Genomic DNA, 15,897 nt, shown 5'->3' with positions numbered 1-15,897 from the left:
CGCCGCCGCCGTCCGCCTCCGCCGCCATCCGCGCTGCCCGGTGCTACCCCTGTTGTATAGAATCTTGATGCTGAAGGCGTCCTTCAGTAGTTAACATAATCACCGTCACTAGAATTCCCACGATTGTCATGGCCGTTGTGTGAGAGTATTCCCATCACCCTTGCTCTGCACATCTTTGAAATTTAATTGCGTGGGTGAATCGGAAGAATTGATATGTTGCGTAAATGTCCATTCCCATTTTGACAAATCCATACATTGCGTGTTATTTTTCTTCGATGCATTTATTGGATCAGGCCCATATTTAATAATTGGTATGCGTGACCTGATTTTTTTCCGTCTTGCTACAATCGTCTGAGCGGGCGATAGGAAAATGGTGAGAGTTTTCCCGGCTTGCAATCCAGTCCACGTCTCAGCCACGGCTAATATTGACCTGAGCTGCGATCTGGCACTTGGATCTCACTGTCGGTCTCTCAGAACCACACACGCTGTGTACCTTTGGGGACTTGCCTACACTTTCTCTATGAGAAAAAGCGGAGGGAAAAAGTATCCTGCTCGACTGCAGGATGTTGCACACCCAAATCAAACCACTGCCATTCAGGTCCGTTTGACATAGCGATACCCCCTGCACCGACTGTCAATCACTTCGACACTAAAGCGCAAAGTTCAAAGTTCTAGCGCAAGAACGGTATGTTATAGAGAAGCTGTTCGATTTAAAGAAGTTAAACGCGTTTTGTTGCTTGCTTTCAACTCTGCCTCGCGTCCAGTGAGTCCAGAGGGCCCATACGCCGGTCCCGTGCCGAACCCTCCCCAATCGATCCTAGCTCACGCCTATCTCGTGACTGGCACCTGACCTGCATGACAACTATGGGGTCGACGAGTGACCGAGGGGAGAGAGAACGAGCGGGAAGAAGAGGAAGGGAGGGAGGTCCCTCAGGGAGGGTTGCCACCCGTTCGGTAATGAGGGAAGATTGAGAAGCCGGCGGAATCTGGAGGGCACTCAACAAAAAACCTGTATCGAGTTAGCGTTTTTGTGGTGCTCGGTTATATTGGGATGCGGCTTGGGTAAACACTTGGCTGACTTTCAGCCATGACGGAGAGAAGATTGCCAAGGTCAATGGTATAAGTGTTAGCAAATAGAAATCTGAGCAGGCTCTCGGAAGCAATGGTTTAGTTAGCACTTGGTCTTGGGACGATACAAGAACGGTGAATATTTTGTATTTCGCTTCTATCCATCTCTGCTTCTTGGCAGTTCGAACTGTCCTCAGTGTATAGCTAACATCCATTAGGTATCGGTCACACTTCCGTCCCCCGAAGCAGTCACCGTACCCATAACGATGACAGCGGTGACCATTTGCCGTGTATTTGCGGTTGGTCAGCTTCCCCTGATACACATTCGCCGAATGGCTCCATAACTAACGACATTTGTCTTGTTGGCAGAGTTCGCTGAGAACAAGATGGCTTCACGGCCACGCTGTCGGAAGAAATCTACACAGGCCATACGGTTAGATGAAAATCCGCACCCAATTTCAGGCGACATTTGGTGAGTGGGCAAAGGCCAAAGGCAACACATTTAAAATGAATTTAAATGAGACAGAAGGTAAATTTGCCGATAATTTTGCTCGTGATAGTGTCTTGAGTTAATAGCGGCAGTGAGGCAAAACGATAGATTTTAAAGTTAGACCCCGTAGACCGCAGTGTTATGTCCATCTGTGACTTATTTCTATGTCTGTGCTTCACGCTGTAGTTTGTCTGTCTGTGACAAGGTTCCTCATCTGCCTGTTATGCGCTGTGATCAGTCTGTGTTTGTCCATCTGTGACGAGGCTCTCTGTCCGTGAAGCTTTGTGATCCTCATCCTGCACCTCTCGGCGCAGATCAAACAAACCTCTGATGATGCACATGCCGCCAAATTGCCTCCCAGCGGGACCTCGGACGTTCCCAGCACGCTCGGCGGCTTGGAACACTATCAATAATCTGCTAATCACCTCCGATTAAAAAGAAAGTTATTAATCGTCCAGCTCTCGCGAGGAGGGCCCATTCGGCGTTCTCGCTCGTCATATCTCACCGGTCCTAGGACCGGTGTTGCAGTACACTTTGTTGACGCCGCCGGCCTCTGGCACTCCGGGACCGGACCGCGGCGCGGCGCCTGTGTCGGCTCGCAATGACAGAGTTATGGGCGGCTCGGGCCGGCGGCCGGACAGCTCTCGAGCGATATATCCGACAATGCTGTAGCGCGCTGGGACTTAATCAGCGGCTAAAATCAGCCGTGCCCCGGCCAGCACCTGGACTCTAATTGTGCGACGCTATCAGTCGGGACCGTATTTTGCCAGCGCTAATTGCAACTGTCTTCTGCAGATGTTTTGAAACACGCGGTAGCGGCGGGGGGTAATCGGAATGGTTCACTGGTTATGATTCTCGTTTATGATTACATCAAAGCATTATGTACTTCATAAGACATGGACGGGATCCTATTACATCCCTGTGAATTATCTTCGAGGTTAGACGGCTGAAGCGTCGCCTACACATGAGAAGTTAACATTTGTTTGCCAATTTGTGAACCGATTATTGACTTAACCCTTTTGTTTGAATTTTTGTTAAAAATGCTATTTTTCAACTGGCAACTGGCTTTTAACCTATGCATATCTGAGATATTTAGAATATATTTTTGATGGATATGGTGGTAATATCCACAATGTTATTCGGTGTTATTGTTCTAAGTTTTTAATACAATTTTATGTTATTTAAACCATTTTCAGCTATTCGACGTCACCAGCAACGTTTTTTCCGCTCTTAGAAAAATCCTGCTTTTGCGGAGGTATCAGCCATTACCGACAAAATACAAGCTCGAGAGGGGATTCGATTCGAGCGGCTGTGCGCGAGAGGATATCTAGGCCAACGTAATGTGCGGTCCGATGACAGATCTCCCTGTTTGGAACGACCCGCCTTCTGGAACCCCTCTCGAGTAGCTCTCCGTTCCTCTCCCTCTCCTCTCCCCGTCCTTGGGAAGTCGGAAACAGTGGCCTCCCCGCTCCCACCCTCTCCCTCTCCCTCCTGGGGTGACCAGTGCTACCACTCTGCCCGCCATTCACCTAAATCAAATTGTCTCCGGGAAAAATCAATAGGTATGCCGTTTGGCGGGCCGCCCTTTGAGAGTGCCCGCCGGGCCGATTGGGCACGCATTCCGTGCTCTGGGGCGGTCAGCCGGCCCCGGTCCCCGGTGTCACCAACGGGCAGGGGCGCGTCCAGCAAGGTGTGGAGGGTAGGGGACGCTGGTGCACCTTGGTGCCGCTACTGCTGCAATCACAATCCACGATATTTTAGCGTTCAACGTTGTCAGTCTTGCTGGATGTGACCGAGAGTCATGGCTGTGCACCAGATGAGAGGAATGCAGCTCCGTGAACCTGGCACCGGCTATTGCACTTTTGGTCCCCTTGCGTCGCCTCTGCCTTTTCGGGTGGTCGAGGTTTTCATCGCACAAATGAGTTCAAAGGAAGGATTGTGCCATTTGGAATATCGGCGATTTGGAACAAAGCCCGGTTCTAGAGCGTCGGCTCTTGTGAACTGCTGTAACCCATTCAGACGACATTCGCTGCCACAATGGCGGGCAAACACAGTGGCCGGAGCGGGGCAGACGGGTGGGCGCCATCCGGGAGGTCCGCGCACCCCCCGGACACTGCCCCTGTGGACAGGCCGCACAGTGGCCGGCGGCTGGCGCACAGTGGGACCACCGGCGGACAGGCCATCCGTCACACAGACGACGACAGAGTGGGTGGGACGCGCACAAAATCCGCCACAATGATCGGTAATCGTCGAACGCTTGAGAGACCGGGAATAGGATTTAGACCCGTGAGAACCGACAGCGTGCTGTGAGATGGAAATATTTCGGGGAGCAGTGAATAGATCGCTGAGCGTAAGCCTGTGGTATGATTCGTGGGAATGCGTCCACCTCTAATATAGGGACTAAATGTGCTCAATCAGAGGCATTCACTGTTATTGATAGTCTTGTATAAGATTCAATTTTCTTTTCATATTCATATCTATTCGAAAATAGTTGGGCGCCTGATCAACTTTATGTATGTAAAACTTTGTCGTAAACGAGTATTTGCCTCATTTTATCTAAAATTCAACAAACTTGTCTGGCTTTCACGTTCTCCATTGAACCATTTTTCCTTTGTTCAGCATCTTTTCAAGCGTTCCACCTTGACACCTCCTAAAAAGAGACCGCTTTTCCCCTGTTCTCCATTTTCCCGTCCGATTACTTGGCAAAGTTTGCAGCGACTTTAAGCTGGCAAGTTTTTTCATCATGCTCAACACGACGAATAGTCAAACAGCGCGGTGGCCGCTGGCATTCCTGCCCGGCACCGTCTATCTAACGACGCAGATAGTGCGAACTATGTCTCGTTTCGCTGGCGCGCGTAAAGCCGAGAAGGGGAGAGCCAGCCAGCCGCCGACCGAATTCTCGAAAAAGAAACCTGCTGCTGGTGCGGTTTTCTCTCAGAGAGTGCCGATTCTACATCGCTGGATCTATCACACGGGGTGAACAATGAAACAGCCCTGATCAGGTCCTCACTCAGACTCTTCAAAAACGAGTGGTGGCGGGGGTGGCGAGCTTAGCTCATAAATCAGCGCCTCAAGATTCCACCGGCCTGCCGCGGCAGGAGCGGTAACGACCGATGGGGCAGGATCGGCGAGATGAGAGCTGTATGAGGTAGTCGACGCCGCGATGAGGACTATCTCCCCTCGGATCGACGCTCAGCAGACGGCGCCGCTCCCTCTTGACAGCTCTCCCCTCCTGCCGCTCCGGCGCGCGCTCTCGGCTCGCTCCCCACCGCTCCGGCTCCCCGCGGACGCGTTGTGGCGACCGAGCACGCGGGGAGACGCTCAAGGGGAGAAGTGCCGGTCGAAGTGTCCGTAGGTATCTCTGCGCGGCCGGTGAAGTGGCATTCACCGGTATAACTGAGGGGCGGTAAGGTGTGCGCCGTCACTTCTTCGTTTCAAGTGTTCTGTACGTTTCTATCTCAAATTCAGTTTCTTCAAAATCACTGACTTAAACTAACTATATCCCCGTACTCAGGCTCAGCTGAGCGCGGTTTACACCAGCTCATGGCGCTCAGAATCCCCAGGGCTCAGTCCGGTGCACCGGCTCCACCGGCTGATCAATGCTCACGTCTGTTCGGTGGCTCCGGCGAAATTGGTAATCAGCCGTGCCGCCTGTGTGGTCATCTATCCAGCCCGACGAGCCGGCCGGCCGGCCGCAGATGGCCGCTCCCGCTGGCGGACCGTCCTCAGTAGCTGCTCTGACTGAGCTCGGACCGTCCGCATTGGGTGTTCCGGCTGTACTCGGACCGGCTGCGACCTTTGCTCCGGCTGAGCTAGACTCGTCCTACTGCTCCAACTGAGCTCGGGCCGTCCTCAGTAGCTGCTCCAGCTGAGCTAGAATCGTACTACCGCTCCGGCTGAGCGTGGACTATCCTCAGTAGCTGCTGAGCTCGAATCGTCCTCAGTAGCTGCTGAGATCGGACTGTCCTCAGCACCGGCTCCAAGAAACTAAGACAGTCCTCAGTAGCTGCTGAGCTGTCCTCAATAGTTACTCCAACTGACTTAGCTCGGACTGATCTACTCCGGCTTAGCTCAGTCCATTCTACTACAAGCTGGAACCGTCATCAGTAGGTAGCTGTTGAGGTCGGAGCTTCTCTATCTGCTCCGTGGTATGTGAGCCTCCCACCGTTTTACAGATAGCACACCGGCCAGTCAGTCGTTCGTGCGCCGCGCGTGAGAGGATGATGAGACACATTTATTTCATGGGGCGGCGGCGGCCGGTCAGAATTTCCTGTTGCAGTGCTGCTGCCAAGATCAGACGGCGATAGACTCGGTCGGTCCGTTCGTTATGAGCCGGGGCAGCCGGCGGGTGAGGGGAGGGGGAGCACGGGTCTATCCGAGGAATGGAAGGCCCTTTGAGGAAACGTAGGGCGGCAGCTGTAGCCGATATGTGGTCGGGCTGGTCAGGATGGCCAGTATAATGTAGCAGGTGATACCAGCGCCGGACGTTTATGGCACATATTTTAGACGCAAGGCAGGAGATTAGTTTCTGACCAGTATGCCTACCGAGCGGCTTAAATGAAAAATAATGTTACAAAGAATTAATTAAGCCATACCGTCTCTACTTCAAAGGACGTTACACTGTAATATGAGTCGGGTTGCATTCTAATTTCCCTTTGGAAATTGAATCTTTATTACTGTGTGGATTAGCATACACTTTCGCAGTATATTACAAATGGCTTCATTTATGCCTCCTTTGCGTCATCCCATGCTAGGTCGCTTTGTTTTACGAGCTCTCATATCGTTACCATATCCGCCATTTTGCGCTAACGGCCGTCGTGTACACCCGCGGGCCGATTAGGGCCGCCCCAACAATGATAGCACTGCTCCATTATCCTGGGCCGCTCACCGCGCCCTGGCCAGCCGGCTTCCGGGCCAGGTCGGCCGATCAGTCAGAGCGGCACACCCTTCCCCCACCCGCGGCCCAGCAACTGACGGCCCCGTTCTCCCCTTGGTGGGCTGCCAGACGGACCAGCCCCGCAGATCCACGGGGGACGCAGACACACAGGGGCTGCATAATCAATGGGACAGGCATGAATAGGCCATCAGAATTCCACTCAGACGACATGAATCGCGAATGGATCGGAGCACAGATATGGTCTGCGACAATTTTTATATTTTCTCCGTCGATGTGCGAGATGCCAATTAAAAATTTGAAGTTACGTTTGTGAGTGGTGTTATTTGTCCGTAAGTGATCAGCCGTTGTTATGCTATTGTGACTTTTAACGTATATGTATGTCGAGTATTTATGGCCCACCGTTCTCCAACAGACCATCTTTGTTGTAAATGATGCACCCGCAAACTTCCACGATCAACAATCCATATGCCTTAAATCGCATCAGCAAAACTTTGTTGATGCGGTTGCTGCTTTGTTACAGGCTCAGCTAGAAACGATTAAGTAACTGTCTACGCATCATATCACAAGTTTAATCGAAAACACCTCTATTATCTTTCACACTATCCAAAACGTCTCATCGCAACAAGGCAATAAGCCAACACTGATGAGATGAACGGTGCGCGAACTCGTGTTACTTGTGAAATCCTACCGCAACGGTACAGGGAAGCTCTGCTATGTGGCCATACTGTATTTCTTGAATTAATACTATTTGTTTTATGTCCCTGTTTCCTGATCATCTGCCATGTCAGCCGCCTAATCGGCGTCTGTTCGTCTGTCATCTGTCTGCGTTAGTTTGCATTTGCTCGTCTGCCGTCTCCCGACGCCTGTCTGTATTCGTATGCTTTATCTCTGCGTCTGTCTGCGTCTGCGTCTGTCGTCTGTCTGTCTGTCTGTCGTCTGTCTGCCTGCGTCTGTCCGTCTGCTTGCCGTCCACCATGCCCTGCTCCCGCCTGCATCCCGTCCCGCCGTATACCGCCTGGCCCGGCCGCCACTGTATCCATTACGAACGTGACGGCCGCATAATGGCCAACGGACGACGTCGGACAGTGCGCTGCCACCGGCGCCGACGGATCGACGCAAAAACGGCACGCTGGTAATTGGCGCTATGGGCCGGCGCGGGGCTGGGGCTCATCCATACCGGCCAGGCTAACCGGGTGTGACGGATAACCCCACCCCGCGGCGCCCCCGCCAGCGCGTCAGCCCACCCTACCCCAGAGCATCCCGCATGCAGATCACTTGGAGCTGGGGGAGAAGCTTTGTTCTAGCTTTAGTTTGTTAGAATGAGCCATGTTGAATGTTGATCCCTGCAATGTGGGGCCTTCTGAAATAACCGAAGTTCAGATGCGCGGTGAACTATGCCAGGCATGACTTGACCCCTGAAATATGCTAGCCTTGTCACTGGTCAGGCTCTAGACCCGTCGCCTTCAAATTTGCCTCTATTCTCCGCACAAATCGATGTCCGTTCGGGCAGCAGCTGCGAGGGTGGTCCTTTCAGACGGGTCGGCTCGGCGGCATGTCAGAAGCGCGCCCCTCAGTGACCGTGACCGATGTCACACCTCACCTTCACATCGCGCTCGATCCTCACACACCGGCCGCGCGCCGCGTGGTGTCAATGTGGCGCGCTTGCGGCGGTGCCGGCGCGGCGTCTGAATGCGGCGCACGGCGGCGGCGGCCAGGTGGCGATTAGTGACGCGCTGGTGACACCCAAAGAGTGACGCTGGTGGCGGCGGAGGTGCACCTGGTGCTGGTCGAACCCACAGGACCGGCGGTATGAGGTCCAGGAGGCGCCACACAGGGACGGACAGACTGGGGGTCGGGTGCGATCCGTGCTGTATCTAAGGAGCTCTGACATACGGAGATAGCGGTGAGGTGTCCTGATCAGAGATATAATTAGTTGAGGAATTTCTCAACAAAACCCGCGGGACAAAATGATGGAAGTGTTTGAGACCGCTGACACCTTCATGTCTGTAAGATACACAAAACAAGCGGAACTTTATTGGCTTGGATTGGATAAGATAAAAGTGAAAATAGTTCGCCCTCCAACCGCACTAGAAAACTTCCGGGTGATCATTCTGGTTTGACCTCACTTATTTCTTGGTGCTTGTGTCATTTTACCTGACTGTTGCACCGCCTAGTACTACTTGTGACACACTATTTTCAGTTTTTTCTTTCTTTGGTATTACTGATGGCCACTCCATCAAAAGCCGCCCGTCGTCCCACTAATGAATGTCATTACACCCCTTCCAACTGCGACGGGTGTTGAGCTGGCTCGTGTTTAATCACACACCCCAGTGCCTGCCGGGCTGTGGACCAGGGTGTCAGAGGCGCTGACCGTACACTGTGGCACGTGATTATCAGCCAGTCGGAGAAAGAACTGGCTAAATTAGCACCGGCGCGTGCCCGGCGGCTGCACGTGCCATTAAAACCATAGCCGTGTCAGTGCTTATCTGTGTCGGTACTTTGAGCGATAGCTGAACAAGGTGTGGGAATGATTGGATGCCTACAAGAAGTGGTCAAGCACGAGGTAGCAGCATAGCAACCTTTTATAGCAACCTTATTGATTGAAGCTAAGACACGAGCCAATGAATTGATGTAGGTAAGCATGACCGATATTTTGGAAACATTGGTCTTTTTCAGTCGTAAAATTATAATGCAAATTGCAATGTCGTAACAAGTAATTGTAATTGTTAACTCTCCTTTTTCTCGCTGGACGTCGAAAAGAAACGGTTAACTAGTTTTATGTATCATCACGGCTGGCTTGTAGCTACTTATCATTCCTTTCAATTGCATTGAAGCTAATCGGCCATTTTCCTCTATAACAATCAACAGAAGTATCCAGAAAAAAATAAAAGCAAATCTACTTAATGTACTATGTGCATTTTGTATCTGTATGTAAGCTTCTGTCTATCCTTACTATGCTCACCATGACCGCACAAAGATGAATACTACCCCCTCTATTGCCCTTGCAATAAAACTCAGATATTTACGAAATATTGGCAGGATTTAACAAATAACGTTTACTGTTGCTTTTACGTACCAGATAAAAAAAAAACAGGCTGCTTTCTGGTTTTCTCCACAATTTTAGTAATCCACATTTGATGAACTCATAATCCCGATAGCGCAATTTTGCTTCTTCCCCCCGGTTCGGTGCCGAAGATAAATGATCAAGCGAGGTAGAAATTATGTCTGACGGATAAATGATATCATCAAGAGCGTAATGCGAGCTCCGGAGCAATAGGGAAGGAAATCTAATTCGTTATAATGAAACTATCTAGAATCTTTGTTCAGTGTCTTCTGTTTCGACTGCGTATGTTTCAGTTAACAGGTGGGGCACGCCAAACATTTTTTATTCATGTCTTTATGGATTTCGTCTTTTATACCATAACGTTTTTTTTTATTTCTACGTGCATTTGTTTCATATTAAACTTTAAATTATTCGAGGTAAAACGGTGGTTGACAGATCTACATATGTACGATCGCCTACGGTCAGTGTTCAAGTTCACTAAGGACCGTCGCAGCATGGTCCACTATTCACCATGGTTACAGGTCAACTGTTTATGATGGTCTACAGGTCAACAATTCATGATGGCTCACAGGTCAGCTGTTTATGATGACCGGCAGTCCAACTATTCACGATGGCCGACAGGTCAACCAAGTGCCGACAGCTGGCCCGTTGCAATGTGCAGCCTCCGTTACCGTCTACCGATACCCCATTCGTCTGACTCTTCGCTCCGCCGCACTTCGCATCGAACCGTTACAGGGCCCTCTGTAATGGGCACCGGATGAATCCGTGTACACTTAAAACAATTCCGAATGATTTACTGCCGCTCGTGATGAGGAAACATCACCTCATAACTTTGCACCAGACAACTAGATTAGCCGCAAATGAATCTGCCGTCGGCTCAGATACGGGCTAAGCGTTTATAAGGAGGGCTGAGGGTTTGGAGGGTGGCTCGCTGGGCTTGGCACTGGCTGGTCGCGAGTGAAACTGACGCCGTGGTATGGGGATCTTGCGTGATGTGACGATGTCTCGTCGGAGACTTGGAGAACGATTAATTGACAGCACGCGTACGTCGATCGATCGGCCGACTCTGGTATCGTGGCAATTGCCAAATGTGTGAAAACTACTGAACTTCTAAGATGCCGATCCGATCTCAATGGACGGCTTTGTCCGACTGCACAATAGCTAGTGCTAAGTTGCACCTATCCGCCGAGGAGAGAATGTGTGATTTCCGGTTTTCGATGACTTAGTCATACGGTGATAAGTTCGCTGTGCATTTGGTCAAGTTAACGAGTTATCTCAAATCAGGGAAGCTAACTTCGTAGAAAACGAAGGAGCTAGTATTACAAATGACTTGCTTGAAATTTAGTTCTCTCAATTTTTACATTTATTTTCAAGTGCAGCCAATTTAATCGCACATTGTGCCATATCTCTGTTCTCCAGCTGTTTCCTTTTTCCATTGAACCGCTGGTTACTTGTATCCCCTTCTCTCCATCAGAATTGGTCCAACCCTTCTCCGTCCCCCCAGTTCTGACAGTCCGTCCCTCCCCGCGTGCCCTTACCGGACGCTGGGGGTCTACATTACCTCTTATTACGTCAAAAGGCGTCATGTGGGCGGCTGAAACGTCAGATCAGAAATTGACGAGCGGATTAGCCTTGATGACTAGCCACAATTATGGCTCGATCCGGAGCGACCAGCCGCGCAGTACGGTAAAAACTGTCTCCACCTTGACGCGCTAGGGAGGGTTGGTACGGTCCGTAAATGGCAAAAACGGTCGGCTTGGTGGTTGGATCTTATTTGTTTTTAGATCTGGCGGTGACTCGCCTCTCGGTTAGCATCAAATGACATCGATGTCCCCTACAGTGGTGTTATGCCGTTTAGTGTGATGAATCGGCGCTCAAATGATCTAATTATGGTAATGGCGAAAGGGAAACTACATCTACCACAACACGAATGCATTGATAACACTGAATCGCCAAGCCAATAGCCCTAAATGGATTGGTTGCGCTAAGCGCTACATAAGAAAGGGTGATCGCATTAGTTGCATTTTGGGGGACGCCGTTTATGCTAAGTATGTTATTCTGAACAATGAGACATGCACGCTGTAACTACTTTCTAAGCAAGTCATAATTCGGTATATCTGTACGAAAGACGCAGGTCATTATCTTGACCCTTTTACGCTATACTTGCCTCAATGATTTCATCTTCTTGTAAATGGAAAATAATTTCCTAACTAGCTTGATCAACAACTCTGGTTAGAATGTACTCGTTACCACCATGTCCGTGAGCAAAATATTCTGATCTCTGCACCCGTAGGACCATCGTTTATCGCACGGCGCTCACTCGAGCCCCGTCTCAGGGTACACGGCATTCCACCTTCAGCGACGAGTGCTCTTGACTCAGGTGGCCCTCGAATGACCCTCGCAGTCCTGCTCCCCGCAACAAGGAGCGTTTGGGGTCGGGGAGACAACACCGAACACCTCAGGCCGCCACCGGACGTGACTACATTGGAATTCTGCGCGGCGCTCGGCCGGACGGATCCATTCTTTGGCGAAAAATGCGGGCCGGCTGGCCGGCGTCTCCACTTAACCTGGGGTGTCTCCACGCGAACGGGGTGGAGAGCGAATGCCACCCAATTGGTGCAGTGGTGGCTGACGCCCGCCGGGCCGCGTGGCCGTGGTCAGTTGAGGGGTAAACGCGGCCTGGCGGTGGGCTGGAGGAGCCTGACGTGAGGGGATGACAGCCTCTCAGAGAAGGGCGGGCGGGGGAGGTGTGAAAGTGTGGGAGTTTGAGCCAGAGATGGGAGGGTGAGATGAGTGCGGGCGGGGACGAGGAAGGTCACTGTCAGTTATAAGAGGGAAATAGTGACGGGGATGGGGTAGCCGCGTGGTTGGTTGCTAGTCAGCGTCATAGTAATTCCACTGATGCCTGATGACAAGATATGTTGAGATGCTAATTTTTCTAGCGGTCGATGCTATGCATTGTTACATCAATTATGTGATCAGTTTTTTGTCGACTGCATCTTGCCGCATGGGCGCATCGCTTCCAAATTACCAACAAAGAAAACGGACCTTCGCGCTAGCGTCCCTTGACTGAAGTTCTGACGAGACCCGGCCAGCAAAAACAGGCATTATTATAACATCATGGCAGGTAGATGTATGAATGCAGCCGCCACCGTAAAAACGTAATGGCTTCCATCCTCTCCTCTACAACAATTGCCGGTGATGGCGGACTTCGGGGCAAAATTACACACCGGGACAAAGTTTATATCATTAGACGATCAAAAGAAGGTGTGAAACCGGCTAATGGTGCAGTAAAAACTCTAATGGCAACACGCGTCCTCCAGCGTTGCCAGGAAACCCCACGGGAGCGCGAGTGACGCACGTCACCTGTGACGTCACGATTAAGCAGCTGCCGGTGTCGGTAGGTACCAGTGTCGGTGCGCTGTGGTGATCGGAAAGGCTGATAAGTTTTTGATTATGTCAATAGATTCTCCGCACTTACCGATGACTTAGTGGATCTTGACAGGACAGAATATGTGCTAAAGATAGTTTTGTTACACAAGGGCATATTTGAAACCGGATTGATCCTTTGTTTACATTTCGTTCCGTTTCTACTCGTGATTAGTTTTTCTTTGTCGCGTGAAAAAATTCCCAGCTTACGCCTTGGCATTTTGCATTCCGTCGGCTAATTTTGTTGCCACTGAATGCCTTCCGACGTCCATTTGGCGGTCGGACGAAAAAGATGCGGCTTTCTGATAGGGCGATTGTGCGTAGAGCCAGACGAATGGTCCATTTCTGGCACCGTCCCTCTCCGCGGCGCTTCGCGAGGTTTTCTGCTGCGTCGGTGGGTTCAGGTGCCGCCAGGGATCACCCTCCCTCTCCCTTTAAACCCCAGCTGTCGCCGTAAGAGTGACCGGAACGCGGCGAGCAAACAGCTCACCACCCTACCGGAGCCGCGCCGGGCCTTATCGCATAATGAAGAAACAAATATGGCTCAGCGGGGCGCCGACGCCGGGACGCAGGCCGGGGTAGGGGATACCTACTCCGGCCGCGGTGTCAGCGGCTGTCAGTCAGCAGTCACGGTACGCCCCAACTCATTACCGTGAGCCGTGTGAAATCCGAGACCGCGGCTCGGCCCGGCCCGGCCCGCGGCTGGGCACGCGCCCGGAGCCGGAGCGCGGGCTGCGGCCCGGAGTCCGCGCCTCCCAGTTATCACAGGCTGTTTGGCTACCCGGAGACTTCGCTGGCAGGGATAACAACCTTCAAGGTGAAAAGTTCGCCGGGCTGTTGTTGTGCCCAGTATTTGCCTTGTGAGTTTCTGTGTGGATTGGGTTCAAAGCCAGTCGATGTGCTTTGAAGAGCGAGTGAAGTGCGGAGGCTGGAGCAATAATTTTAATTGGTTCCTCACAGCGAGGCGCATTAATTATCGTCATATCTCCACGACTTTAATCGCATACGGGATAGTGAAATTCCTATTTCCCATCTCATAAAATGTGGTCCATTTTCTAACGGCTACGCTATATGCATCTTTCTCTGACTGACAGTTGTTTTCCGACTGTCACAAACGTGAAGATGAAATGTGTCGAAGAGAGCTGTCCTCGAAGTTCTGACAATTTTAACGAAAACAGTCTCAACAGGGCCACTATGCCGAAACCGGTGGATCCCGCTATGAAGTGTCAAAAAAGAAGCTTCAGGAGTGTCTTGAATTTATGAACATAACGTCAATCATAGACCACTATATACTATATAGCGTCAATGTAAAGTACGATTGCAGTTCATCATTTCTATAGCCTGTCACACAGGTACTGAATCCCGGTAAGTGTTCCTGGTATCACCGGCCGCAGCGTGTCAGCTCTGGTTTTATTTCTGCACCGTCCGGGTGGGGGAGAGGGCCAAATAGCCTCCTCAGGGTGCACTCCTTTACGGCAGGCCCATTGTGGCAGACAGCAAACGTCAGAACACAATAGCCCCTCGTTTACATAACGCTTCAGGGTGGCAGGAAAGCATTGCTGAACACGCCCCCACGATGTGCTACATAGTGCCGCGGCGGCCGCAGAGCCACAAATGCACCTGAACATGGTTTATTGAGGAGCTGGACGCTGTCTCATGGAGCCAAATGCTGAGTACAATTTGCCAGAAATATATTGAGTAGAAAAAAGCATACAGCACAGAAGAGCCGACGTGGGCAACATTTTCAATTTTTTCTGAAGTTGTTTGCCGTCATCTGGTACATTTGTGTATATTTTTTGCACATTTGACGTTATCAAACAAATAGAATGACAATTTTCTGGCAAATTGAGTGACGTATAGACAATTAATATATATCTTATTGTCTATACATCACTCAATTTGCCAGAAAATTGTCATTCTATTTATTTGATAACGTCAATGTGCAAAAAAATATACACAAATGTACAAGATGACGGCAAACAACATCAGAAGAATTGAAAATGTTGCCCACGTCGGCTCTTCTCGCAGGTAGCTTGTTATTCTCATTCCAATGATTATAGTCCGCAGTTCTGCCCTAACTTCTCGGATTCGAGCCCTTGTAGCCCCCTCTACCACCACCACATCCCTTAGCTGAGACGACAGACGGCACTCGGGATCAAATATTCACACACAATTAAGTCAGTCTCAGTCGAGCGGGCGTCGACAGATCCCTCTCGGCCGGTTTCATTTGTCGCAGTACAAAGGCGCCTGGGGCAGGCCGCGAGTGTCGAGCTGCGATAGAGGGGCGTCTCGGGGCGCCCGCGGGTCTCCGCGGCGCCCCTGGGCGGCTCGAACTCCGCCCGTGGCAGAGCTGACGCGGCAGGATGGTTTCGAGGGGACGGAGAGCGGGCGGTGCTCGGGTGTTGGAGTGGACTCAGTGAGGACTGATACGTCAGGTCTGGCGGGAGTCGCGCGCTAAAGGAGGGTCGAAGGCAGCGACGAGTGGGCTGTAAGTAGGGCTCGAGAGCGGATCCGGAAAAGGAGCTGAAATTCGCCAGGCTTGAGCAGGATGATAGAAGGGAGTCTGTCAAATGTCATAAATCGGGAAACGCTAAACCATCGACGTTTGCTCGATTGTTCATACAGCCGCGGTCTAAATTCTGATTCGGGCGCATGGGTGCTTTCCACTTTCAATCTGATATGAATAAACAAAAGACATCGTCTTTAAAAGCATCATCAGTGCCATATGGCACAACTGCTCGGCCATTGCAATTTCAAGGAAGCCGTAAACCTCAGCAATATTTTCGACAATATCCGCCACCCCTCCACTTTTGTTTAGACCAGTTTCTGCGAGGCGCTTTTAACAGCATCTGCAGGCCCTGAGGAAGGGCGATAAAAGATACAGCATCATGTGGAGAAAAGAAAAGACGAAATGGAGAAGACGTGATGAGAGCCAGCTGCGGCTTTATG

The sequence above is a fragment of the Amphibalanus amphitrite genome, unplaced genomic scaffold (genome assembly GCF_019059575.1).
Source record: "Amphibalanus amphitrite isolate SeventyFive unplaced genomic scaffold, NRLGWU_Aamphi_draft 000138F_arrow, whole genome shotgun sequence".
NCBI lineage: Eukaryota > Metazoa > Arthropoda > Thecostraca > Balanomorpha > Balanidae > Amphibalanus > Amphibalanus amphitrite.
The sequence above is the reverse complement of the archived record's forward strand: the minus strand, read 5'-3'. Positions refer to the sequence as shown.